The following is a 4,666-nucleotide window of genomic DNA, read 5'->3' as shown; positions in this document are numbered from 1 at the left end:
GATGATCTTGGTGGTTTTTTACATTCATCTTTCTTCCTAGTCAATGAAAATTATTTTTATATTGGAAAGAGTCCAAATGAGTAAACAGTTGCCTGGGATGGAGAATAGCAAATAACCCATACCTTGTAAAGTGTAAAGCAACTTGATGTTAAGTTTCTAAACACCTACAATGGGTTTGTAAGTGAAATCTCCCATGCAGTAGTATAAGAGGGCATCTGCCTGCTGTTGGTGTTAAAGAATGTGGGTCACCGAGATGTTATCTAAGTATATCATGTCAAGCAATCTTCAACACAATGAGCACTGTGAGTTAATGGCACCAGAATTGGCCAATAGCTCTGAGGTTGAGAAGGTATGTGTAAAGTTGCTTCCCACGCATCACTTTGATCTTGAGAGGAGAAACATTCAGATCAATTTACGAAACATAATGAGCTCATAGTGTAGCATCAAGACCAAAGAGATTCAGAGTCACACAGACTGCCACCATACCATGAACTTTCAAATTCTGATGAGTTTGTGGTAAATACTATACATGGCAGGATCATGGCTATATTTTATTTACCTTTAAGAAGTGAGGCTGTAGATTGAGAGGCAGTGTAGGGCAACGGAAAAAGCAATGGATTTCTGGAAGCTGGTACAGTTCTAAATCTGTGATGCTGTAATCTATCTTCATTTCAGAAATGAGGGAAATTCTGCCAAAAGGACAATAACATTTATTAAGTTACTCTCCTCCACTGAAAACAAAGACCCATGGTGAGGCAAAGAGAACTCCTTAGAGTGTGACTACATGAGCTTCCCATCATTTGCCAGCATACTACCATGTCGCTTTTTGGTTATAGGTAGGAAAGGTTTTGCAAACGTTTGTGATGGGGTCGAAATCATTATGTACTACTTCACTAAGGTCAAGGTCATGAATGTGATTATTGTATGGTCTAGTTAGTTTTGTTCTGCTGTATGGATGTTAAAGAATTCTGAGATTCCATGATTGGAACTGGGATTTTAAATTTTGTCAGGCATTTGGAAAATTTATGCTGTGAGTCATCATAGAACCTAGGAGGAACATGTTGAAGGATCAGTGTCAATCTTTCATTATTACTAGGAATATTACCATAAAGCCAATTAATCCCTCTTAGAAGTGGTGGTGGGGAGGAATACCGGCCTTTTATACAACAGTTATTTTATTTCTACCTTTATCATCATCTCTCTATCCTAAAACATTTCTGCAATTACCCTCATTTACATAACACACTGATAAGGCTAACCAGAAACAATTTCTGTCTTCTAGGCACTCAACCTAAAACAAACATCAATGTGAACAATATGCAAAAAGACAGAGAAAAAAAGTAAAATTCGACAACTCTAAAAACAGTCATGAGGTAAAATATGAGGAGATGAACTTCAATTCAACAAGCATTTACTAAGCCCCAGCTATGTGCTGGGTACTGTGGTAGGCTCTGTGGATGTAAAGATCAAATAAAGCAATCCCTTCCCTCAAGAAGCATACATTCCATTGGGATGATACAGTACAAACACAAGTAAACACACAATATACACAACCTAATACAAAGTAATTTCTAGAGAGAGATAATATTATTGGGGGAGGGGACTGAAGAGTAGGAGGGGGATTAGGAAAAGACTTTTATAGGAGATGGCACAGAGAGGAGAGAGGGACTATATAGTACAGAGAATAACGAATATGTCAGTTTAGCTGAGAGATAGGGTACATGATGGGGGTGGGGGTATGTAAAATTTGTGTGGAAAAATAGGGGCCAGGTTATGAAGAGCTTAAAGTGTTTAAATGTTATTATTAGGTGCAGATATATTAAGTATTGATATTAGTTTGTTATACATGGTACCTTTTAGGATAATATAATTTCCCTGGTTACCTCTTGTTTTATTTTTACAATTTTTATTGTTTTTGTTATTACTATGCTTTTCCATATTGACAATGTCCAAAAACATGTCTCATTCTGCACCTTGAGTTCACAACTTCTTGGTCATTGTGTTCATCAGAAGGCTTAAATTGTTCAAAACTATTTGTCTTGTATAAGTCATTCTCAGTTTGCTCACTTTATTGGCTATTCAGTTCGCACACAAATTGCCAGGTTTCTCTGAGATCATTCTTTTTTTCATTTCCGATAGTACAATAACATTCCATTACATTTATATACCATAATTCAGCTGTATTTATGACTAACAGCTTAGTTTCTAGTATTTTACCACTTAAAAAAAGAGCTGCTATACATATTTTTGTAAATATTGTACTTTCCCCTTTTTAAAATATAGGCCTAGTAATGATATTGCTGGGTCAAAAGTCTCTCTTGCTTCATTTTGTCCATCTATTCTTGAAGTCCTGGTGGCCAAGCTGTTCTTTTACCTAAGGTTCTATTTGTACTTATTGTTGTGCTATTTTTTTTTCCTTTAGGGCTTACCTCTTGGTCTTCTCTTAACAATTAGTATTTCTTGGGGGTTGAATGTTACAAAATTCTTGTTCCTTAGAACTATGTGGTAAAAATAAAACTCCTTGGAAGGATGCCTTTTCACTGTGCACGCAATGAAATCTTGCTCTAGGTAATGGACTTTGGAGTGAGATGAAAGAACTACCAAGTCATGTTGCCACATGCTTGCTATTATTTGGCATTGTCTTTAGTGACATTCCTTCAGAAGTAAAAGGGGACTGTTTTAAGCTGAACCATGGATGATCATTGGGGAAATGCTTGCATTGTTCTTCAAGAAGCCTTGGGCTTGGACTTTTGTTATTATCTGGTAAATCAAAAATGTGCTCCTCTGTACAGTAAAGTGCACTACTGTTGAACAACATGAAGCTGTGTAACAATAAATAACTTTGTTCCCTTGGGAGGAAAAACAATGAGTATTTCTTCTATTTACTTATATCTATAGCCTCATTTTCTGGATGCTAGGAAATGTACCAGAGCCAGACTCCACCCTCTCACACACTCTTGCATGAGAAAGGCAAACTCTGGTTGTGACTACTTTGCTATCTGGATCTGGTTCTGCTGAAGATCTAGATACAGTAACTCTGACTAGGCCTTACCCTCAGCCTCAATCCATGGCTTCTGCCTCCATCTCCTGGTAGCCCAATGAAGATGTTAGCTTCAGGTGCATTTCTATCTCTTCTTTGCACAATCAATTCCCACCTGGGAACTGGCTGACTCTTATTATGACTCACTGGCCTCAATCTGATGTCTGAGATCACACTGGTATCAGGCCTCACATGCTTAAGCTGCCCAGGAGCTGCATTGTGCCTATATTCTACTGTGGCTTAGCCAAAGGCCCTAGCTTCAGGCTACTTTGAGTGTCATAAAGTGTGTGTGTGTGTGTGTGTGTGTGTGTGTGTGTGTATGTGTGTGTGTACTCCTGGTATTGTCTCCCTGCACAGTGGTCCCTTGGGGGCTGGTTCTGTCACCTATTCATGCTCTCACAAGCCAGGACCAAGACCCCATTAGCCTTCATGCTCCTTCATGATTACTTACACCTCATTTGGAGTAATTCCTTTCCCAGCACCATTAAACTTTTGGCTGTCTTCTTGTGAAATCCTGGGCTAGATGGTAGAGCTTATTGGTATTCCTCTTTTGTCTTTTTGATCATTACTCCATCTGGTGCCCTTTAAAAGTTTTTGCTGGGATGTTTATGAGAGAGCTGGGTTCTTCTAGGACCTTTGATAATGGCATCTTAACCAGAAGTGGGGTAAATTCATTATTTCTAACCTTCATTAGGTGTACTCTAGCCATGACAAGGAATCTGTCATTCCTTCAAACTTTAAACTTTGATCAGAAATCCCAATCCAATCCTTTAAACTTTAAACTTTGATCAGAAATCCAAATCCCTTTCTCAGATATCACGTTCTTTTTGACTTGTTCACTTCCCAGTCCAGTTTTTCTCTTATGCATTTCTTGCCTTCAGTGGGTAGCAGTGAAGAAAACCATACTGTTCTTTTATGGTCTTCAGTTTCTCGAACAGAACTTTGTGATCTTTGTAAATTCTTTTTTTGATTCCTTCTTACAGCCATTATAATATACAGAGCAGTGGAAACCAAGCTTTAGACAACTTTGGAAGGGTCTCTGTTGTATTTTGGATACATGTTATAGGAAGCTAGTATTCTTGCTATCAGGTCAACAAATAGAATCATCAACCACCACTACTCCTTTCTTTGATGTTACCTCACCTGATAGCTTCTGTAGCTCTAATTTGTCATTCCTTGGAAGACAAGCACTTCAATTCTATTTGCTTTTAAATCTCTAAAACCAGTTGTCCTTTTCCTTTCCTTCCTCTTCCTTATGACACTGTTCTATTCTCCAACCCCCTGACAAATGTCAAATTTCCTTTCTGCACCTTCACATTGTTTCTCATTCCCACAGTATGCAGAAAACCTACTTCCATTTTTTTTTCTACAAAGAAACACTACATTGTCACTGATAGTTTGGAGTGTAGAGAGGTGGTTCTCAAATCCCTTTACCTTCTCTTCAAGGTGAGAAATTAGCTTATACTTGGAACAGAGACAGAAATCACTTGGTTATGGCAGAAATAAAACATACACTAAATGTAAGTCACTGCAAACTTGTTTCTGCTCTATACTGAGTGAATTTCTCAGCTTGTATGTGGTGTGTGTGTGTGTGTGTGTGTGTGTGTGTGTGTGTGTGTGTGTGTG

Source organism: Vombatus ursinus, unplaced genomic scaffold, assembly GCF_900497805.2.
Source record: "Vombatus ursinus unplaced genomic scaffold, bare-nosed wombat genome assembly UNPS02014772.1, whole genome shotgun sequence".
NCBI lineage: Eukaryota > Metazoa > Chordata > Mammalia > Diprotodontia > Vombatidae > Vombatus > Vombatus ursinus.
This window is presented reverse-complemented; position numbering follows the sequence as displayed.